Here is a 24,591-nt window from a genome sequence, read left to right on the forward strand (position 1 = left end):
CCACCATCTTCCCATTTCTTTCCAACTCCCTTACAGTATCTATTTTTTTCCCACAGCATTTATCATATTCTAATATACTACATAACATTCTTGTTTATTACCCACTGGATTCCACTAGAATATAAGCTCCACAGAGGCAGGGTTTTTAGGTTTGTTTGGGTTTTTTTTCTCTTTTGTTCACTGGTATATCCTAAACATCTATAAACTATGCCTGGCAGATGGTAGCTATTCAATAAATACGTGCTGAATAAATCTGTTGAACAAACACGTATATGTATCTGTCTTTTTCTGGAAACAGAAACCACAGTTTTTATCAGATTAATAAAGTGACCTGCTACCCAAAAAAGGTTTCCAAATCTTTGTTCTCAAGCTTTAAGTGGTTAAGGAAAAGGGAATTCTATCCTAAAAGTCCCCAACTCTAAAAAAAGCAAACAAAACCCCAAAAATACTCATACTATGACTTCGTATCTTACAAATGGCAGATATAAGTTTAAATTTCATACTCCCAAAACCTAATTTTGCTAAAGAAAAAAAAGACAGTCCACTATAATTTAATGGCTTGAGAAGTACCCTCACCCACTTTTCACAGAACCTTGTACACTAAAAAGTGTACCCAGGATGAGCTTATGTCTCTACCAACTTAAGCAACAAAGGGTGGCCATCAGTGTGAAGCATTCACATGAGCCAATCAAAGTTCCATACAGCTCAAGAACATGATCCAATGCTCCACCTAGGTAAAATCCTATCCAAAGTAGGGGAGCAGAACCAAAGTAAGTCATAACCTGTCTAGCATCTATCCTTACTATGGAATAAACAGATGCTTACTCAAAATACAACACTTTTTAAGACCTTGAGAAACCATAGAAGAGATGTCATTTACACACGCCTTCAGCATGAACCATAAAGTGTAACAATGAAAGGCAGTCAAGCATAGGAAAATCTGTTAATGGATTTTGATAACAGCAGAAAGGCACCCCCTACATTCCTTATTATTCCTGCAACATAATTCACAGTTACTACTAAACAGGTCTAGGCTAACACAATCACACCAAACACCAGAATTCAACATATTACTTATTCAAGCATACATTCTTCAGACATATCTTTTATATTAAATCAATGACCATTACAGAGGAAAACATGCACATCTGCTGTCAGGCAATCTTTCTTGTTCCATCAGCAAGTGGATTCACAATGCAACCAAGTCCTAGTCCTTACCTTTTCTGGTTCCATTCTCCCAACAGAGGAATTTCAAGGATACAGAATCTATGAAATACTTTGAAGAGAAAGGCATTTTAAACTCTAATTAACTCATAGTTTGCCTTGAGCTGCTTTTTTTTTGAGAAGTCTCGCTCTTGTCCCCCAGGCTGGAGTGCGATGGCGCAATCTTGGCTCCCTGCAACCTCCGCCTCCCCAGTTCAAGCGATTCTCCTACCTCAGCCTCCTGAGTAGCTGAGACTACAGGTGCGCCTGCCACCACACCCGGCTAATTTTTGTATTTTTAGTAGAGACAGGGTTTCACCATGTTGGCCAGGCTGGTCTCAAATTCCCGACCTCAAATGATCTGCCCACCTCGGCCTCCCAAAGTGCTGGGATTACAGGCGTGAGCCACCGCGCTCAGCCTGCCTTAAGCTGTTTTTTTTAAATACTGGTAAGACTTTCACATCTCAGAACACATCATTTTATCAAATCCCAAACCCAACCACTCTTCATCACCTCTACCACTACCACACTAACTCAGGCCCACAGCATATCCCTTGCAGAGTCTGGCCACACTCCCCATCAGTCTGCCTGCTTCCACTCTGACTGGCAGCAGTCTGACTTTCTTTGTTTTCAACTTGAGAGCAGTTACTGTTTATTTAAATTGATCAGACTAGAGAAGCAATCATGGTAAACACCTCAGTTCATTCTTCTAAGAAGCCTGTTGATCTGGTCCTCCCTGTTGCCAGCATCTCCACCTTCTACAAAATGAGTGGTTTATCTTCATTCTACCTTGTGGAGAAAATAATTTGAAGGGCCACAGGAAGTTATTTGCTTTTTTTTTTTTTTTTTGAGACGGAGTCTCACTCTGTCATCTAGGCTGGAGTGTAGTGGCCAGATCTCAGCTCACTGCAAGCTCCGCCCCCCGGGTTTATGCCATTCTCCTGCCTCAGCCTCCCGAGTAGCTGGGACTACAGGCGCCCGCCACCTCGCCCAGCTAGTTTTTTTTATTTTTTAGTAGAGATGGGGTTTCACCAGGTTAGCCAGGATGGTCTCAATCTCCTGATCTCGTGATCCGCCCGTCTCGGCCTCCCAAAATGCTGGGATTACAGGCTTGAGCCACCGCGCCCGGCCCGTTATTTGCTTTTTTAAAGTGTTTTCCAACAGTATAGATCTCATGAATCAGATCCTCCATGCAGATGATGCCATATTTACCAAGAGATAGAGCAATCAAAGCGTTATCTGTCAAAGCAATTTGCTTATTGATTTTGCCATAACCACGCTTGCAGATTATTTCATTTACTGACTTCAGATTTGGGTTCCCCCATGTAATATATGGCTCTACAATCCTCAGCGTGTTAACTGAAGCCTTGTTGAGCTTCACAAATGTTCCATTGAAGATTTGACAAAGGCAAAGAAGCTGCAACACCTTTCGGACCTCTGGGCTCACACCACTGACACCTCTGATCCTGATGACAAAGGCCAATTTGGGTTCTGCAGGTACATAGAAGTTGCCAGCTTTTCTTGCCATCCTTGCCATTCGAATTTCAGTTCTGTACATCTGCCTATATTCCTTGTGATAGTGCTTTGCTTTTACATAGATAGTGCTTTGCTTCCTCCTTTGCCTTTCAAAGCATGTTTTGGGCGAACTTCTTTCTTAGGCGCTTGATCTTCAGTTCTGTGAAATTCCTTTGCTTTTTCTTAAGGGTTTCTGGCACAGCGGGAACCTTCTTCTCTTCAACACCCTCCACGGTTCCAGCTGGTAAAGAGCGCAGTCTAACTTTCACACAGCAGCCAAAGTGATCTTTGTAAGACAGAGATCAGATTCTGTCACACATACCCTGATGAATACCTTCCAGTGGCATTATACTTGAAATGAAAGCCAGAGTCTTAGCGTGGTCCACAGCGAACTTTATGACCTGGCTCCTGCCCCTCTTTCCTGGTATCACCTCCTGCTGTTCTCCCAGAGTTTTTCCACTGTTCCTTGACCAAACCAACAGGCTTCCACCTCGGGGCTTTTGCACTTGATGTTACCTCTGCCTGGAAAGCTCTATTCCTATACCTCTGCACGGTTCCTTAGCCTGTTCAAGGCCTTGTTCAAATGTCACCTCTTCAGAGAAGCCATCCCTGAATAACCTACTTAAAATGGTACCATCCGTACACCCTGTGTCTCTCTGTCTGAGTATCACGGTTGCCTCATTTTATAATTTGTTTAATCTGAGTCAGAACTGAAGCATTTATTTCCCTATAAAATGAAATCTCGGCAGAACAAATGCTATTTTACAGGCCACTCATTTTGAAGTTAAACACAATATATAAACAAACATACACACCTTTAAAAAAAAAAAAAAAAAAACATACTTTGGCCAGGCACAGTGGCTCACGCCTGTAATCCCAGCACTCTGGGAGGCCGAGGCGGGTGGATCACCTGAAGTCAGGAGTTCCAGACCATCCTGGCCAACACGGTGAAACCTCATCTCTACTAAAAATACAAAAATTAGCCAGGCATGGTGGTGGGTGCCTGTAATCCCAGCTACTCAGAAGGCTGAGGCAGGAGAATGGCTTGAATACTGGAGGCAAAGACTGCAGTGAGCCAAGATCGTGCCACTGCACTCCATCCTGGGCAACAGAGGAAGACTCTGCCTCAAAAAACAAAACAAAACCAAAAAACTGTGCTTTAGTGTATGGTTTTCCTTTATCATTCTTAATTTAAAAGTATTACCAGCCTGGGCAACACGGGAAAATCCTGTCTCTACAAAAAATACAAAAATTAGCCCAGCATGGTGGTGCACACCTGTAGTCCCAGCTACTTTGGAGGCTGGGGTGGGAGGATGGCTTGAGCCCGGGAGGTCAAGTTTACAGTAAGCCATGATGGTGCCACTGCACTCCAGCCTGGGTGATAGAGTAAGACCCTGTCTCAAAAAAATAAAAGCATTAAAAAGAAGTGCTACATGTACAAGAAGTTTATGATTGTAGTACTAGATAGAGTAGAAAAAAGAATAATGGAAATACGCCAACTGCCCAATAACGGGAAAATACTTAAGGAATATATATGTGAAAAAAAACATAATACAACCATGTTAATATAAGTCATCATAGCAAAACTTAATAATAATGTATTAATTTTTAATATATGTTAATAATGAGTACATAGAAGCAGAAAGGTGTTTATTAAGGAGTTTTTTTGTTTTTTTGTTTTTGATATGGAGTCTTCCTCTTGTTGCCCAGGCTGGAGTGCAGTGGCGTGATCTCGGCTCACTGCAACCTCCACCTCCTGGGTTCAAGCGATTCTCCTGCCTCAGCCTCCTGAGTAGCTGGGATTACAGATGCGCACCACCACACCCGGCTAATTTCAGTATTTTTAGTACAGACAGGATTTCACCATGTTGGCCAGACTGGTTTCGATCTCCTGACCTCATGATCTGCCTGCCCTGGCCTCTCCCAAAGTGCTGGGATTACAGGCATGAGCCACTGTGCCCAACCAGTGTTTGTTTTTTTTTAAGCTGTAATGATAGTGACAAAGAAGTCCAACCTTTATATTGCACAAATATTTACTAACCATGTAGCATGTATGTGCCTGACCAGCCCTGACAGATGAGGATTCAATAGCAAACAAGAACTGTCCCTGTGCTTTCAGAGCTCACAGGGCAGCAAACCCGCTGAGAAGTACAGGTGCAATTACAATGAGGCACAATTTAAGAGATGGCTCGGGGGAGTACAGGTGCCAGGGAGAGCACCCTGGGCACAGCCCTAACTGAGGAAGGCTTTCCAAATGAAATGATCCCTAAACTGAGACCTGAAAAATAAATAGGAGCTAAGAAGCAAAAGGAGGGGAAGATAAACAGGTATGAATCAGTGGGTGCTTGGGGTGAGAGACAAGAGAAGACATGAAACAGAATATGTGAACTATTATTTTTTAAAAACCTAAAATAACTTCTATATTTGATGGCAGAATTTTTGGTAAAATTTATCTTATATAAAATACGATACTACGTTGGGCACAGTGATACTAGGTTGGGCACACCTGTAATCCCAGCATTTGGGGAAGCCAATGGGGGAGGGCTGCTTGATCCCAGGAGTTCAAGACCAGCCTGGGCAACATAGCAAGACCTCCTCTCTACCAAAGAAAAAAGAAAAGAAAAAAAAAATATATATATATATATACACATACACATACACACACACACACATATATATAAATATATACATATACACATATATGAGATATTAAATGAAAGCCAACAGTGATACTTTACCAACCACTCTGGCTTCTCAAAGCTTATCTGTCCTGTGGCTACTACCTCTCTTTCCTTCAGCCTAACCTACTATCTGACCAAAAACGAGCAGTGGCAGGAAGCAATTTTAACACATCACACAGGTGCACACATAACTCTTTATCAAGACTACCAACACACTTCCTATCCCCACATTACAAATTTGGGGCCAAAATTACTCAGACGTGTACTCTCCAGTCTCTCTGGCTGACGTGCTACCTTATTACCTCGCCCCAGTTCCCTTCAGATGCCAACAGACACTCCGTGCCTAGCATTCCAAGCCTGTCTTCCTTGGTCTACCTAACTTATTTGGCACCACTCCTCCCCACAAATTCTGTACTTCAACCAGGTTCTCTTTACTGAACGCTGCGCATACCATATGCATTCCTGCCTCAGGCCGACCCCTGCCTGGACTGTTCTAACCTGCTCTCCCAGTCTGCTATTCAAACAGCACCCATTCTTCAATGGCCCACTCAGCTTTTTAATGGATCTTTGGTTAACTTCTTTAATCTCTAACCTGAAACTGAACTATATTTGTTATGCTAAACAGTAAGTACTTGGTTAAATTTCGCTTTTGTTCTAGAAATCTCTAAATGTTGTATTCTTGTAAGGTTTCCCTCCTAAATTCTGCCGCCAAAGATAGTAACTTTTATTTCTTTCGTATCCCACTAACAGCAACATTAAACTTGGAAAACACACCTCCCACACCTGTTGGCTAGCGGACAGATCCTGGGTGGAAAGATAAGCCAGAGAGCATTCAGTGCCAGCTGCTCTTCTCTGGAACTGTAGGTTCAAGCACCAAGATTAGGACTAGACTTATGTGCTACTTTGGGACAGGAAATGGCATATACACTAAAAATGCGAGATAGTTAAAGGACACCCCCCTCAAAAAAATTAAACATGAGGAAAAACATGTGTTCCTAAGGTAGGCAAACCCACCATATTACAAGTCTCCCCAGTACCTTCTATACTATGTAGCTAAAAATACAAATAAATAATAAATCTAATCTATTTGATAAATGAATAGATTTAATACCAGTAAGAGAAATATGAAGGTAACAGGTATAACCAACAGCCTAGAGTTTAATTAATAAAGCTCCAAGGTAATCCCTGTGTCAGTTTAAAAGATGCTAATGAATTATTTTTACATTTTTTCAAATCCAGAAATAAACTAAGCCATTCTCTAGGAAGAAAAAAGGTCAGGCTTTACTTACAGGGTCTTGCTCTTTATCCAGGCTGCAGTGCAGTGGCACGATCTCGGCTCACTGCAATCTCCACCTCCCAGGTTCAAGCAATTCTCGTACCTCAGCCTCCCGAGTAGCTGGGATTATAGGCATACGCCACCATGCCCAGCTAGATTTTTTTGTATTTTTAGTAGAGATGGGGTTTGGCCATGTTGACCAGGCTGGTCTCAAACTCCTGACCTCAACTGATCCACCTACCTCGGCCTCCCAAAATGCTGGGATTACAGGCGTGAGCCACCGCACCCAGCCCAGGCTTTACTTCTTTCGGGAGATAGGGTGGCAGGGGTTTCAGAATGAACTGAAAAACCAAATACTGTGTCCCTTTCATTTGGCAAGAACTCCTTTTCCAAAGAAGGGACTCAGAAAAGATGAAATTATTTATATAACATCTGAGAGAACATTCTTAAAAGACAACAAAACATACAGAAAGGTATTTTGGAACCAGGAGAATACAACCTCTTCCAAGAAGAGATTTACTCTCTACTCCCTAGGAACTATTAATAACATGGAAAATCCCACTCAAGTTACATGAGGTCACACATCCACAATAAAGGTAGCTGCCTGAAGGTGGTCTGCCAAGGTAAACACCAACTTGTTAACTCCCTAAGTGCTATGCAGATGCCCAAGGTATATGTACACTTAATGACTCTCTAGGTTGTTGGAGCATCATGTTTCTACTATTACTACAGTTCTTTCAGTCTACATTTCAGTGGGTTTTTTTTTCATATCTGTTCCCCACTTTTCGTCATGACTTCCAGGAGGGTAGGGGCACATCTTACTCATTTTTATATCCCCAATGCCTAGCATTGTATCTTCCAAGAGACACTAAAAAAATAAAATACTGCCAAATGAATGGGCAAGCTCAAAATGTCACTCAGATAATCCCTTATTAACAGCTAACTGCCCAGAGAAAGGGAGACTTGGATGACAGCAGCTTCCTAGAAAACATGACCTGAAATTACAGATCATTTCTATAACAAGTTACATTTCACTTACTAAGCAACTGGTCTATCCTTTCAGAATAAATTTTACTGTTCATGATCAGTGTAAGTATATGGCAAGCATGATTATTCTGAAATCTCTTCTTTTCAAACTAAACACATAGCTCCCAGGCACCCATAGGAATCACAGGAGAAGAAGAGGGAGAGGCAGTAGACATTAGTTTCAAACCTGTAACTCTCTTAGAGTCAAACAAAAGTAGAAAATACTAAGAATAGAAAACTTGGCCGGGCGTGGTGGCTCAAGCCTGTAATCCCAGCACTTTGGGAGGCCGAGACGGGCGGATCACGAGGTCAGGAGATCGAGACCGTCCTGGCTAACACGGTGAAATCCCGTCTCTACTAAAAAATACAAAAAACTAGCCGGGCGAGGTGGCGGGCGCCTGTAGTCCCAGCTACTCGGGAGGTTGAGGCAGGAGAATGGCATAAACCCAGGAGGCGGAGCTTGCAGTGAGCTGAGATCCAGCTACTACACTCCAGCCTGGGTGACAGAGTGAGATTCCGTCTTAAAAAAAAAAAAAAAGAAAACTTGTCAGAAACCATTTAAAGACAAGTAAAGGACACCATCATCTCCCAGAACTTATCATCAACAGAACAGGTGAAGCTTAACAAAGAAAGATAAATTAAGCCAGGCATGACAGCTCACACCTGTACTCCTAATACTCTGGGAGGCCAAGGTGGGAGGATCGCTTGAGCCCAGGAGGTCAAGGCTGCAGTGAACTATGATTGCACCAGTCCAGCCTGGGCAACAAAGCAAGACTCTGTCTCAAAAGAAGAAGGAAAAAAAAAAAAAAAAGATAAAGTATAAGAGTGCCTGGCCTTCACTTAATGAAGCCCAAGTTATAAATTCTCATAACCCATTAAGTTTATAACTGAAAGAGTATCAAGCACATAGCTTTATCTATGTACATAAAAACAAACGTAAGTTCAGTAATTCATACCAGAAACCAGGTAATCACAAGTCCAACAGTTTACCTTATCTTTACACTATGTAGTTGGCTAATTTCACAATTATCAATTCTTACAGGATCCTCTTATAATAGCCACTCAAAGAGAAAATTTCAAATACTGACCTCTAATTCAATGTAATACAAACAAGAAGTCTTCTGTCCAGAATTATACCAAATGGCCACAATTCCTTTCTCAGAAACACCATAAACAGGCTGAAGCTCTCCACAAATCTTCTCTGTAAGTGGATCCCACGGTGGTTGTGACACGGTGCTCAGTGCACATATAGTTACTCCTAGACAATCACCTCCTAAAAGAAGACAGATGACTATCACTGTGTCTAAATGAAACAACTTCAAAAATGCAGCTCTGCCAACTACTGTCATTAGCGTTTTCTAAACGAAACAGGTGTCACAGATGAGCTCAAAATAGGTCAAACTCCTCTCTCCTTGGTGCTTTAGCAACATTCAACTCCCTAACACCTCCCCCAAATGCTGGATTCTTTTTAATGGTGTCTTACATCGGGTATGTTTCTCAACATTAGGAAGGTTTAAAGAAGCTGCAAGGATGGGAGGATGGTGGAACATAAAGAAGCAGGGAGGCCGGGTACAGTGGCTCACACTTGTAATCCCAGCACTTTGGGAGGCTGAGGTGGGTGGATCACTTGAGGTCAGGAGTTTGAGACCAGCCTGGCCAACATGGTGAAACCCCGTTTCTACTACAAATACAAAAATCAGCTGGGCATGGTGGCAGGCGCCTGTAATCTCAGGTACTTGGGAGGCTGAGGCAGGAGAATCGCTAGAACCCGGGAGGCAGAGGTTGCAGTGAGCTGAGATCGCGCCACGGCACTCTAGCCTGGGAGACAGAATGAGACTCCGTCTCAAAAAAAAAGAGCCGGGCGCGGTGGCTCAAGCCTGTAATCCCAGCACTTTGGGAGGCTGAGACGGGCGGATCACGAGGTCAGGAGATCGAGACCATCCTGGCTAACACGGTGAAACCCCGTCTCTACTAAAAAATACAAAAAAAACTAGCCGGGTGCGGTGGCGGGCGCCTGTAGTCCCAGCTACTCGGGAGGCTGAGGCAGGAGAATGGCGGGAACCCGGGAGGCAGAGCTTGCAGTGAGCTGAGATCCGGCCACAGCACTCCAGCCTGGGCGACAGAGCAAGACTCTGTCTCAAAAAAAAAAAAAAAAAAAGAAAAGAAAGAAGGCTCTATTTTGATACTGGGAGTCTAAACTGAATGATTCTGGAGAAATTCACAGACGGGGCTGAGGCTCACCTTCATGACAGCTGTATCAAAGGCCTAAATTTCCAAGGCTCAGAAATCACTACAGTAAGCATATCAACAGCATGTGATACTCTCCAAGCATTTTGCAACCTTAACATTTCCATCCTTTATAGTACTTTGATATCCTCAAAAGATGTCCTGGATTTCAAAGCCAGTCCCACATCAACAAGGCTGGCAATCAGCATCCCAGAAAACCGCAAGGAGGTTAAGACCCAAGCAAAATGCACTTGGGGATGCAAGGAATTTGTCAGCACCTATATTCTCCTAAGAAGCGGTAAAAATATGGCCACTTCCTACAGGAAGAAACTAATGCCAAATAACCAAACCAAAAGTTAGAAAACCTAAATTGTATTAACTTCTCATGGGAAGAGGCACTTAACTAGATAAATTCTGAGTCAGAACAGTTTAGCGGGGAGAAAGAAAGGACCCATATTAACTGTTCTAATTACAAGTTACTCTTTGACTCTTCAGAGCTTATTTCCTTAATGATTAAACTGGAATAAACAATTTGAGGGCAGGTGCGATGACACCTGTCATCCCAGCACCTTGGGAGGCCAAGGAGGGAGGATCACGAGGTCAGGAGATTGAGACCATCCTGACTAACACACAGTGAAACTCCCACCTCTACTAAATACAAAAAAAATAGCCGGCCTGGTGGCGGGCACCTGTAGTCCCAGTTACTCGGGAAGCTGAGGCAGGAGAATGGCATGAACTCGGGAGGTAGAGCTTGTAGTGACCCGAGATCGTGCCACTGCACTCCAGCCTGGGCAACAGAGTGAGACTTCGTATCCAAAAAAAAGGGCCTCTGAAATCATTTCAGGAACTTAGAGCTAATTCTGGTTCTCTCTACATCTTTATATTAAAGGGTCCTGGACCTGTGATTGTTGAGGTAGCAGGGAAAACTGCTACCTGTTCCCATTCCTAATAGAAACCATCTTTTGATGACATTCCCAATGTATTTTTCCACAAACAATATACTTACAAATTTCTGGGACTGAAAAATTGCTGAATTTGTTAAAAGAGAAGAAAAAGGTGGCCCAGCAAGATGGCTCATGCCTGTAATCCCTGCACTTTGGGAGACCAAGGTGGGTGGATTGCATAAGCCCAAAAATTCGAAACCAGCCTGGGCAACATGGCAATACCCCATCTTTAACAAAACAAAACAAAACGAAACAAAAAAGCTGGCCAGGTGTGGTGACATGCACTTTTAGTCCCAGCTACTGCCAGAAGGTGGGGCGGGAGGGGTGGCTGAGGTGAGGACGGCTGTCACCCAGGCAGGTTGGAGTGCAGTGGCGCCATCATGTCACACTGCAGCCTCAACTTCCCAGGTTCAGGTGATCATCCCATCATAGCCTCCCAAGTAGCTGGAACCACAGGAATGCACCATCACACCCAGCTAATATGTCTTATTATTTCTGTAAAGGCAGGGTCTCCCTATGTTACCCAGGTTGTCTTTTTCCCCCCCGAGACGGAGTCTTGCTCTGTCGCTCAGGCTGGAGTGCAGTGGTGCAATCTTGACTCACTGAAACCTCCACCTCCCGGGTTCAGGTGATTCTCCTGTCTCAGCCTCCCAAGTAGCTGGGATTACAGGTGCCCGCCACCATGCCAGGGTAATTTTTGTGTTTTTAGTAGAGACAGGGTTTCACCGTGCTGGCTAGGCTGGTCTCAAACTCCTGGCTTTGTGACCCACCTGCCTCAGCCTCCCAAAGTGCTGGGATTACAGGTGTGAGCCACCGCCCCCGGCCCCTTTTTTTTTTTCTTTTTTTAAAGAGACAAAGTTTTCTATGTTGCCCATGCTGGCCTCAAACTCCTGGGCCAAAGCAACCCTCTGGCCTCTGCCTTCCAAGTAGCTGGAACTATAGATACATGCCACATGCCCAGCATGCACTTTTATATTTTCAAGGGATTTCCGTATCTATTTGTTCACTTCAGTTTATGTACTACTGCCCCTATGTGACAGCTGAGGAAGTAGGGCACATAATCATACTTCAAGCCCACAGTTCAGGTGGAAGTGGACTCTAGGTCTTCTCATGCCAACCAGGAGTCATGGCTTATTTTTCTTATGCACAGAGGCTATCACAGTTCAGGACATTTAGAAACAGGAATTACGTGGCCTGGTGTGGTGGCTCACGCCTGTAACCCCAGCCCTTTGGGAGGCCAAAGTAGGCAGATCATCTGAGGTTGGGAGTTCAAGACCAGCCTGACTAACATGGAGAAACTCCATCTCTACCAAAAATACAAAATTAGCTGGTCGTGGTGGTACATGCCTGTAATCCCAACTACTTGGGAGGTTGAGGCAGGAGAATCGCTTGAACCTAGGAGGCGGAGGTTGCGGTGAGCCGAGATCACACCATTGCACTCCAGCCTGGGCAACAAGAGCGAAACCCCGTCTCAAAAAAAAAAAAAAAACCCCAGGAATTATGTAGCACATATAAAGTATGTTTTAAATACTTGGAGAGCTCTCTCCACTGTAATAAACATATCTCTTAGCAAAATATTGTTTCTAGAGTTATAAATAGTATTCTCCCATAGGCCACCCAGATCTCAGATCTCATCTTGATTCCAATGGGCACTACACAAGAATACACGGGTTGTTTAATTTATATTCATTTTATTATTTTTCAGGACAGTGCCTCTAAGCCAGGAAATAGCCTTCAAGTGGAAGTGGAAACATCCACAGGCTAAGTTAAATGCTATATTCAAGCCACTCAATGTTCACAGTCTCATTCTAAGTAATCAGGCCACTGACCCAGTGTCAGTCAGCATCATCTTCAATCTCCCTATGAAGAGCTGAAGGAAAAGAAAATCTAATTAAAAGCCCAAGAAAAAATCCACTTTAATCAAAACTACAACTAAAAGGCCAAGGGACTTTAAGGTAGGAAAAAAACTTAAGACATGAAAAAAATAGGAATTAAAAAAAGGATGTCAAGAGGGAAAAAGGGGAGATATTGCAATTTTTTTTTTAGACTAGTCAAATACAGTAGTGAGAAGAGGGAAAGAGTAGAATAAGGAGTTTGATTTGTAACCATCAATTAAGATAAACCACTAACTTCAGCCTGCTATTGTAATTTAAATGACTAAAAGCAAGCCAATTAAAAACGACTTTCCAAACAGAAAAGGCATAAAACTATAGAAAAATGATGAAATACGAAGGGTTAAAATACAGAGAACCACAATTTTAGGAATATTTTACTACAAAGAACAGGAAACTGAACGTTTAAATACATACAAAAGCAAAAGGAAGGAAACAATACATTTAGCTCTATCAAAATCAACAGAAAACCATCTACTATGAACCTCTGTTGACATCTTCTCCCAAGTGAAACAATACAGATGAGGTTCACAGACTTAGCCAGTGATAAGCCCTACTAGTCTGTAATCATCCCTGGGCAACAGACAAGGGCTATCAGAGGACCCAATAGATGGAAGCCAATGCTAGAAGGCAGAACTAGTATCCTCAAAAAAAAAAAAAAAAAAATCCGCCAAGGCCAGGAACACTGGCTCATGCTGTAATCCCAGCACTTTGGGAGCCTGAGGCAGGAGGATCACTTGAGGCCAGGAGTTCAAGACCAGCCTGGGCAACACAGGGAGACCCTAGAAAAAAATTAACAGTTGTTTTAACTGAAAACAAATCAGTCAAGCAAATTACTGGTATGCTTTAAAAATAACTGGGTGACAGGAGAATTACTTGAACCTGGGAGGTGGAGGTTGCAGTGAGCTAAGATCGCACCACTGCACTCCAGCCTGGGTGACAGAGTAAGACTCCGTCTACAAAAAAAAAAAAAAAAAAAATCAGAATGAATCACAAAAGAAAAATACACACCAGATCATTATTGTTCTTTTTTTTTTTTTTTTTGAGACGGAGTCTCGCTCTGTCGCCCAGGCTGGAGTGCAGTGGCGCGATCTCAGCTCACTGCAAGCTCTGCCTCCTGGGTTCACACCATTCTCCTGCCTCAGCCTCCCGAGTAGCTGGGACTACAGGCGCCCACCACACGCCCGGCTAGTTTTTGTATTTTTAGTAGAGACGGGGTTTCACCGTGTTAGCCAGGATGGTCTCGATCTCCTGACCCCATGATCCGCCTGTCTCGGCCTCCCAAAGTGCTGGGATTACAGGCGTGAGCCACCGGGCCCGGCCTATCGTTATTGTTCTTAAAGTGAAGCAATTTAGTTATCTTACCGTAAACACACACATGCTTTAGTAGACATATTAAGAAATCTCTGGAATAAAAAATGACCAGATTAACTAGAAAGCAGTTGAATCACCCACCTGAAAAACTGACTTACTAAATTTAAAGCACTTACCATATTTTAAAATCTTTTTACTTTAAAGCCTTTTTCATTTCAGATTTTATATTTAAAACATTTTCCAAAAAAGTCAGAGTTTATATCACCTCCTGCAGTTGGAAATCAGTTTCAACTACATGTTATTTAAAAGAAATCACTCCCCATCCAGTACGAAAGCACTGAGATTCCAAAGCAGTTGTCACATTAACTCCATTTCAGAATCCAGGTACCTGACTGCAGTCTCTAGTAAGAGAAGCCTCTAACTGGAAAAATAACAGGAAAAGTTGCACTTTCTCATTTCAAATTTGGGGCCTACATGCTGAATGAAGAAAGAGAGAACTTCAAGTTCAGCCTAACAGGCATTTACTACAAATAATAAGACAATGGTTGGCACTCAATTTTAAAATAAATGACTAGGCCGGGTGCAGTGGCTCATTCCTGTAATCCCGACACTTTGGAAGGCCAAGGTGGGAGGATCGCTTGAGGCCTGGAGTTTGAAACCAACCTGGGAAACATAGCAAGACCCCACTTATATAAAAAATTTAAAAATTAGGCCGGGTGCAGTGGCTCACGCCTGTAATCCTAGCACTTTGGGAGGCTAAGGCAGGTGGATCACCTGAGGTCAGGAGTTAGAGACAAGCCTGGCCAACAGGGCGAAACCCAGTCTCTACTAAAAATACAAAAAAATTAGCCAAGCATGGTGGCAAGCGCCTGTAATCCCAGCTACCCAGGAGGCTGAGGCTAGAGAATTGCTCGAACCCAGCTGGGGGACAGAGATTGCAGTGAGCCAAGATTCTGCCACTGCACAACAGCCTAAGTGACAGAGCAAGACTCTGTCTCAAAAAAAAAAAAAAAATTACCCAGTCTTTCTGCTGTAGGCCTGGGTGGTTGCTGTAAAAATGGGCAAGTTCATGAAAGTGGTGCTGTTCTGGCCAGACGCCATGCCACATGCTACTCAGGAAGCAAAGATATCATCATGAAGAACATTGATGATGGCACCTCAGATCGCCCGTGATCACAGCCATGCTCTGGTGGCTGGATTTGACCACTATCCCCGTAAACTGACAGCTATTGTGGGCAAGAAGAAGATGAAGAAGAGTCAAAGATCAAGTCTTTTTTGTTGTTGTTGTTGTTGTTGAGACGGAGTCTTGCTCTGTCGCCCAGGCTGGAGTGCAGTGGCACAATCTTGGCTGCAACCTCCACCTCCCGGGTTTCAAGCGATTCTCCTGCCTCAGCCTCCTGAGTAACTAGGATTACAGACGTGCATCACCACACCCAGCTAATTTTTGTATTTTTAGTAGAGATGGGGTTTCACCATGTTAGACAGGCTGGTCTCGAACTCCCCATCTCAGGTCATCCACCCCCCAAAGTGCTAGGATTACAGGCGTGAGCCACTGCATCCAGCCTTTTTGTTTTTGTTTTTGTTTTTGTTTTGAGACGGAGTTTAGCTCATTACCCAGGCTGGAGTCCAATGGCAGACCTCAACTCACTGCAACCTCTGCCTCCCGGGTTCAAGTGATTCTCCTGCCTCAGCCTCCTGAGTAGCTGGGACCACAGACGCATGCCACTACGCCCTGTTAATTTCTGTTTTTTTAGTAGAGACAGGGTTTCATCATGTTGGCCAGGCTGGTCTGGAACTCCTGACCTCAGGTGATCCACCAGCCTTGGCCTCCCAAAGTGCCGGGATTACATGCGTGAGCACACCACGCCCAGCCAAAGATCAAGTCTTCTGTGAAAGTTTGTAACTACAATCATCTCATGCTCACAAGGTGTTCTGTGGATATCCCCTTGCAGAAAACTCTCATCAACAAGGATATCTTCAGAGACGCTGCTCTTAAATGCAAGGCTAACGAGAGGCCAGGGTCAAGTTCAAAGAGAGGTACAAGACAGTCAAGAACAAGCAGTTCTTCCAGAAGCTGTGGTTTTAGATGTTTCATTTAGATTATTAAATATTTTAATTAATTAACTTAAAATCAAAATTAGCCAGGCATGGTGACATGCACCTGTAATCCCAGATACTCAGGAGGAGGCTTAAACAGGAGGATCACTGAGACCAGGAATTTGAGGATGCAGTAAGTCAAGCTTGTCCAACCCACAGCCCAGGACAGGTTTGAATGAGGTCCAAAACAAATTTGTAAACTTTCTTAAAACATTATGAGTTTTTTTGTGATTGTTTTATTTTTAGCTCATCAGCTATTGTTAGTGTTAATGTTTTGTTTTGGTTTTGGTTTTTTTGCTTTTTTTAAAGACGGAGTCTCGCTCTGTCACCCAGGCTGGAGTGCAGTGGCACAATTTGGGCTCACTGCAACCTCCACCTCCCAAGTTCAAGCAATTCTCCCCGCCTCAGCCCCCCAAGTAGTTGGGATTACAGGAATCTGCCACCACGTCCAGCCAATTTTTGTATTTTTAGTAAAGATGAGGTTTCACCATGTTGGCCAGACGACTGGTCTCGAACTCCTGACCTCAGGTGATCTACCCGCCTCAGCCTCCCAAAGTGCTGGGATTACAGGCGTGAGCCACCGCGCCTGGCCAGTGTTGCTGTATTTTATGTATGGCCCAAGACATTTCTTCTTCTTCCAATGTGGCCCAGGGAAGCCAAAAGATTGGACACCCCTGCAGTGAGCCATGATCACACCACTGCACTCCAGCATGGGCTACAGAGCAAGACTCTATGTCAAAAAATAAAATAAAATTAATTAATTAAATGACTAAAATCCAGAAATTGCAGTCTTTAAAGAGTAAATTTTACAGCATGTGACTGATCTCAATGAAGCTTTTATTTAAATGTGTTTTAAAAATAAATTACACTCAGAACAAAGTGTTCCATATAACATAAACCACCTGTCTCTATGACTGAGAGACCACAAAAGTATATCTTAAAATTCTGATATATGAAAAGATCATCAACTTCATTCATGGTCAAAGAAATGCAAATTCAAATGATATTGCAGGAGCCAGGCACTGTAGTACACACCTGTAGTCCCAGCTACTCAGGAGGATCACTTGAGCCCAAGAGTTAGAGGCTGCAGTGAGCTATGACTGCACCACCTCACTCCAGCCTGAGAAACAGAGATTCTGTCTCTAAAAACACTTTTTAAAGGCCGGACGCGGTGGCTCAGGCCTGTAATCCCAGAACTTTGGGAGGCCAAGGCAGGTGATCGCTTGACGTCCGGAGTTCGAGACCAGCGTGGCCAACATAGTGAAACCCCATCTCTACTAAAAACACAAAAATTAGCGGGGCGTGGTGGTGCACACCTATAGTCCCAGCCACTAGGGAGGCTGAGGCAGAACTGCTTGAATTTGGGAGCCACAGGTTGCAGTGAGCCGAGATTGCGCCACCGCACTCCAGCCTGGGCAATACAGGAAGACTCAGTCTCAAAAAAATTTTAAGGCCAGGCCTGGTGGCTTACGCCCGTAATCCTAGCACTTTGGGAGGCTGAGGTAAGTGGAGTGCTTGAGTCCAGGAGTTCGAGACCAGCCTGAGCAATGGTAAAACCCTGTTTCTACAAAAAATACACAAATTAGCCAGGTATGGTAGTGCATTCCTGTAGCCTCAGCTACTTGGGGGGGTTGAGATGGGAAGATTGCTTGAGCCCAGGAGATCGAGGCTGCAGTGAGCAATGATCACACCACTGCACTCCAACCTGGACGACAAAGCAAGACCCTGTCTCAAAAAAAATTGTTCTTTTTTGTTTGAGACAGAGTTTTGCTCTTGTTGCCCAGGCTGGAAAGCAATGGCACAATCTCGGATCACCACAACCTCCACCTCCCAGTTTCAAGCGATTCTCCTGCCTCAGCCTTCCAAGTAGTTAGGATTACAGGCATGCGCCACCACACCAGGCTAATTTTGTAATTTTAGTAGAGATGGGGTTTCTCCATGTTGGTCAGGCTGGTCTCAAACTCCCAACCTCAGGTGATCCGCCCACCTTAGCTTCCCAAAGTACTGGGATTACAGGTGTGAGCCACCATGCCCAGCCAAAAAAAAAAAAGTTTTTAAATAAAAAGATAATAGCACTGTACACATTTCTACCTATCAGATTAACAAAGATTATGAAATTTTACAATATCCAGGGTTGGTGAGAAGGAAATCAAAACCCTAAAATATTCTGTGTGTACACAGGCAAATCTTTGGGGGCAATTTATTTACAGCTTTCAAAATAAAAAGTAAATATAACCCACTGATTCAGCAACTCCACTTAAGAGCTTATCCTATACACATACTTATATAATTGTACAACAGTACAGATATGAGGATGCAAACCAGTCTGAGACAATTTAACCATCCATCAATGGGAAAAGTGAAGTATACATCCATACAGTGTCCGATTATGCAGCTGTTTTCAAAAACAAACCTGAGTTATAAGTATTGAATTGAAAAATATATGTTTGGAATTTTTTTAAATTCAAGATGCTATGTACAGTGTGCTTATATATGCATGGAAAACATCTGGAGGAATACTAAATTGTGTGAAAGTGATTACAATTAGTATATATTAATTTTATAATTACAATTTGTATTTCATTTGAACACATGAAGCTATCAAATAAAATCATTTAACTCTGGTGTTGAATCTGCCTATGCTATGATCCCAACCTATCTTTCCAACACTCTATGGTTCTGGTCAAACCAGTCTGTTCCTTCTTTGAGAAACCAGTCCCAAGGACTCCCTCTCCAAAATGCTCTTACTCTGTGATCTGAACAGCTACCAGCTACAGCTTCAAACACAAATTACCCGAGTTGAAAAAACTATGCCTGCCTGCATCTGCTATAGAACATTTTAAAAGATATCTTTTTAAAAAAGAAAATCGAAACACAATTTAATAATCCCCATCAAAGAAGCAGCAAAAGTACTCACCATTTCCCAAGCTTTCCAGGCTCTGTGCCTTTGCTTCATGCAATTTCCTGCCTGAAATCCTCTTAGCTACTTATCACATGTCCAAATCCTGCCAATCCTTCAAAACACAGGTGAAACACCAGCTCCTACACCAGATCTTCCCTAATGCCCCCATCCAGAGCTGATTCTCTTTCTTAAACCATAGTAGCAACACCTCTGGAGGCACTTTCTTCTACCTAGTACTCAGTTGTGTACATGTCTCATCTTTCCCATTAGTGAGAAAATCATCAAGGGTACAATCTCTGTCTTGGTCATTTTGTATGCCCTATTCTGCTACATTAATTAAACTCATATTTCACTAAAGCATATAATAAAAAGAAAGGGGCAAAAAAAAAAACAGGCTTTTATTATGCATTCATTTGAATTAGGTCTTGTTTACCTGCAACAAATGCTATATAAGGAAAGTACAAAAGGTAAGATCCCTCCCTCTCCATCCAGCTGCCCAGGGCCCTGGTATGCCTCCAGAAAAGGCAACTATGGATTCTAAGAAGTCCTTGGACACTATAACTTCTTAACACATTCAGAACATTAGGTCTAAGTTGACGAAAAGAATTTATAAATTATATTTTAAAGTAAGTTTATTTATGACAATTATACAATTGCACAGTTTATATGCTGAGGCAAACAAAATATGACACTCAATACATGGAAAGATAAACTGTATGAAACTAAAGCTATCTGAGCTGTGAAAAGAAGTCACTGTTCGACCAGGCGCAGTGACTTAACACCTGTAATCCCAGCACTTTGAGAGGCTGAGGCGGGAGGATCACGAGGTCAAGAGATCAAGACCATCCTGGCCAACATGGTGAAACCCCGTCTCTACTAAAAATACAAAAATTAGCTGGGCATGGTGGCACGTGCCTGTAGTCCCAGCTACTCGGGAGGCTGAGGCAGGAGAATCGCTTGAACCCGGGAGGCGGAGGTTGCAGTGAGCCAAGATTGTGCCACTGTACTCCAGCCTGGGGACAGAGTGAGACTCCATCTCAAAAATTAAAAAATAAATAAATAAATTTAAAAAAAAAGAAGTTCACTGTTCATTATCAGAACCATTACAGAATAAATATTCCAAGTCTACATATAACCCCAAGTTACTAAAGTTTTGGAGGGGAGGGTGGTCTGTTTTTTTGTTTTTTTGAGACAGAGTCTCATTCTGTTGCCCAGACTGAAGTGCAGTGGCTGAATCACAGCTCACTGCAGCCTTGACCTCCCAGGCTAAATCAATTCTCCCTCCTCGGCATCCCGAGTAGCTGAGACTACAGGTGCACACCACCATGCCTGGCTTTTGTTTTTTTTTTTTTGTTTTTTTCCAGAAAGACTGGGTTTTGCCATGTTGTCCAGGCTGGTCTCAAATTCTTGGGCTCAAGTGATCTGCCTGCCTCAGCCACACAAAGTGCTGGGATTACAGGCATGTGCCACTGTGCCCAGCCAACTAAAGTTTTTGTGGCATCAAGTGTTTAAGGATTCCACAAAGACTAAATTCTCACTAAGCTATGCAAACAAAGGTGCTAAGCCATTCCAACCAAAATATGTAAGAAACATGTAGATGTTTTATAAAGCTAAATTTCTTAAGGAATGCGAATATTAATGAAAACTTTTCTCAATATATTAATAGAAACAACATGTATGCACATTTTTCCAGTTTATAGATGTTAAAAATTAAGTCTCAACAAGCTCTTTAATCATATGTGTATAATCCTAAGTATATAACAACTTAGGAAATTTCAGTAATTATTCCTACAATAATGAATCACATAAAATATATATATGTACACATGACAGATTATGCTACCAAGATCAGAATGTTCAAATCAGAAGGCAGTTCATCTTGTTAGAAAATTTATCCAGCAATAAAAATCTGAAGCCATAGTTAGATCAAGACAAATTTTAGTGAAAATTCTATACTGAATACTGAACTGGAGGTGGGGGGTTATTCTTACAAATAATACTGAAGGATTACAAACAATACTGTCAAATTATCAAATGTGTTAATACTACATTAGCCATTCCACTGGCATTTACGGCACAAACTGCCAGATGTAGTGCAATACTAATTCTTCCCTCCTTCCAAAGTAAGAGAACTCCTGATTCTTGACTAGGCACGTAGGAATTTCCAGTACAGAATATACATTCCAGCTTCTCTTGCAGTTATATGTGACCTTGTTATAATCGAAGGGACATAGCAGAAGCGATATGTACAATTCCTGGAAAGTATCTTCACAAGATGGGGGCATGCCCAGCTTTTGCCTTTTCCTCCTTCCTGCTGGTCAGAATGTAGAACTAATGTGAGAAAGTGGAGAAGCCACCTTTGACTAAAAGGAAAGAGTTACATGTTGAAGGCTGGGTCCCCTAATGAGCATGAAGGTACCATACTGGTTTAGGACTGCCTATGAGATACATGAAAGAAAGGTAACTTCTATCTTGTTCAAGCCATTGTTATTTTTGGTTTCTACTACTCACTGCTGAATCTAATCCTATCTAAAACAAGGCAAAATTATAGAGAAAGACTACTATATTTATTAAATTTTACTCTTTCAAATGATTTTTTATCTTTGCTTTGGTTTGTTTGTTTGTTTTGAGCCAGAGTCTTGCTCTGTCATCCAGGTTGCAGTGCCGTGGCTCCCTGCAACCTCAGCCTCCCAGGTTCAAGCGATTGTCCTGGCTCCTGAGTAGCTGGGATTACAGATGCCCGCCACCATGTTCAGCTATTAAATAATTTTGAATACACATTTTAAACTTACTAGGATTAAAATAAACTCATTTTGGGGGGCCGGGCGCGACAGCTCATGCCTGTAACCCCAGCACTTTGGGAATCTGAGGTGGGTAGATCGCCTGAGGTCAGGAGTTCCAGACCAGCCTAGCCAATATGATGAAACCCCATCTCTATTAAAAATACAAAAATTAAGCCAGGTGCGGTGGCTCTCACCTGTAATCCCAGCACTTTGGGAGGCTGAGGCGGGTGGATCACTTGAGGTCAGGAGTACCAGACCAGCCTGGTCAACATGGTGAAACCTCACCTCTACTAAAAATACAAAAATTAGCCAGGCATCGTGGCTGGCGCCTGTAGTCCCAGCTACTCGAGAGGCCGACACAGGAGAATCACTTGAATCCAGGAGGCAGAGGTTGCAGTGAGCAGAGACTGCACCATTGTGCTCTAGCCTGAGTGATAAGAGAGAGAATCCAACTCAAAAAAAAAAAAAAAAAAATACAAAAATTAGTCGGGCATGGTGGTGCGTGCCTGTAGTCCCAGCTACTCAGAAGGCTGAGGCAGGAGAATCGCTTGAACCTGGGAGGCAGAGGTTGCAGTGAGCCGAGATCGCGCCATTGCACTCCAGCCTGGGCAACAGGAGTGAGACTCCATCTCAAAACAAAACAAAAATAAATAAATAAACAAACTTTTTTTTTGAGACGGAATTTCACACTTGCTTTCCAGGCTGGAGTACAATGGTGCAATTTCAGCTCACTGCAACCTCTGCCTCCCAGGTTCAAGAGATTCTCCTGTCTCAGTCTCCCAAGTAGCTGAGATTACAAGCGTTCCCCACCACGCCCGGCTAATTTTTGTATTTTTAGTAGAGACGGGGTTTCATCATGTTGGCCAGGTTGGTCTCAAACTCCTGACCTCGGGCAATCCACCCATATCAGCCTCCCAAAGTGCTGGGATTACAGGCGTGAGCCACTGCATCTGGCCAACAAACTTATTTTTGATGATTCAAATAACTAAGCTCTAAAATGTTTTTTTCTACACGATATTTGAGGTATAAAATTGTTATTATCAATAATTTTTTGGCCAGACGCAGTGGCTCACACCTATAATCCCCCAGCACTTTAGGAGGCAGAGGTGGGCGGATCACCGGAGGTCAGGAGATCAAGACCAGCCTGGCCAACATGGCAAAGCCCCATCTCTACTAAAAATACAAAATTTAGCCAGGCATGGTGGTGATCGCCTGTAATCCCAGCTACTTGGGAGGCTGAGACAGGAGAATCGCTTGAGCTCGGGAGGCAGAGGTTGCAGTGAGCCGAGATCATCCAGCCTGGTGACAGAGGGAGACTCCGTCTCAAAAAATAATAGTAACAACTTCCTAAGTATGCCTTGGGGTCAAGCGATTAAGCCAAATCTCCCTTATCTCTACCTCAATAATACCATACGGTAATATTATTCATTCATTTAACAAATGAATGCCTACTATACTCCTCGCATGAAAGGTGCACTGAAGTGACCAAAGCAGATGACGGGCCTCTTCCTACAGGAGCTGACAAGCCAGCATCAATGCAGCCAAGGCTGTAGAAGCTGAGTGAAACCCTCTACCTCCCTCTTCTCTAGCCTCCAAGTTCATCACTCCCCTGCTGTCATATTCTTGCTTCAGGCTACAATATGAGAGTACAATATGACTAGACTTCAGCTTTGCTCTGCTAATATAATCACACATAACCATATTCCCCAAAGATGACACTGCTGTTACCAAAATTAGCATCGGCATCTTACCAAAATGCCATAGCAGCCATCAATGATGGTGGGTCAGTTCTCCATATGGCAAATCTTATTTATCACAAGATATCTTTCCCTAATTGTACCTTATGGGGTTCTCTTATCCTTAAATTCTGTTGTTGTGACAGGATCTCACTCTGTCTCCCAGGCTGAAGAGCAATGGCACCATCTTGGTTCATTGCAGCCTTGACCTTGTAGGCTCAAACAATCCTCCCACCTCAGCCTCCTAAGTAGTTAGGACTATAGGCACGTGCTACTACACCTGGTTAATTTTTAATTTTTTTGACAGAGACGGGGGTCTTGTTACATTGCCCAGGCTGGTCTCAAACTCCTGGTCTCAAGTGATCCTCCTGCCTTGACCTCCCAAAGCACTAGGATTACAGAGATGTGGTGTGAGCCACCACATCTAGCCTTATCCTTAAATTTGAAAAATACTTTGCAGTTCCGCCACCCCCCACCCCTGCAGTCCCAGGGACTATCTTGAAAAATGTCAGAAGGTAGGATTGCTTCGGTAGATAGCCAAATATTTTTAGTTATTCCTCACAGGCCATTACATCAACCTCACTAGAGATTTGAAGCCAGACCAACAAGATGTCTTGCTCTCTCCCTCAATCGCCTTCCTTCTTGAATCGCTCTAAGAGGATGGAACACTAAACTGATTGAACCCTGTTTACAAGTATGAAGATCAACGAAGATTAAAAGTCACACAAATCTTGATTCAAGTGCAAGATAGAAAAAAAGTCATATACATGTGAGAGTTTGCGTTCTTGTTCTTGGTCATTTCACTCTTACACACTCTAAAACACTAATCGTCGGGTCTTCTGCAAAGCCATCAACCAAAGAGTAGTAAGACAGTGAAATTGAGGAGGATGAGAGAGCCCTTGACTAGTCCTGGAGCTTAAGTAATATGCTCTCACCCTGTTTACTACACAAATTTACGTTGGTATTTTGGCCAAAAGCCCAAATTAATAATAAAGT

The 24,591-nt window shown here is 43.0% G+C and overlaps 1 protein-coding gene and 1 pseudogene across 3 annotated transcripts in view; both read right to left on the reverse strand.

Moving 5' to 3' along the window:
* Positions 1 to 24,591, reverse strand: part of RERE (arginine-glutamic acid dipeptide repeats) — a 465,254-nt gene that overhangs the window by 429,327 nt on the left and 11,336 nt on the right. Inside the window, exon 2 of one of the 3 annotated variants that reach the window (XM_017956875.3) lies at positions 8,790 to 8,974. The exons of 1 other annotated variant lie outside the window; for it this stretch is intronic. The gene's annotated coding sequence lies outside the window, so the exon portion shown is untranslated. Of the gene's footprint in view, positions 1 to 8,789; positions 9,339 to 24,591 lie in introns of those variants that run through there. One more of the 3 variants, XM_017956864.3, reaches the window with a different exon arrangement.
* On the reverse strand, positions 1,563 to 23,605 carry LOC101023661 (annotated as a pseudogene).

The sequence above is a fragment of the Papio anubis genome, chromosome 1 (assembly GCF_008728515.1).
Source record: "Papio anubis isolate 15944 chromosome 1, Panubis1.0, whole genome shotgun sequence".
In the NCBI taxonomy this organism is placed as follows: domain Eukaryota; kingdom Metazoa; phylum Chordata; class Mammalia; order Primates; family Cercopithecidae; genus Papio; species Papio anubis.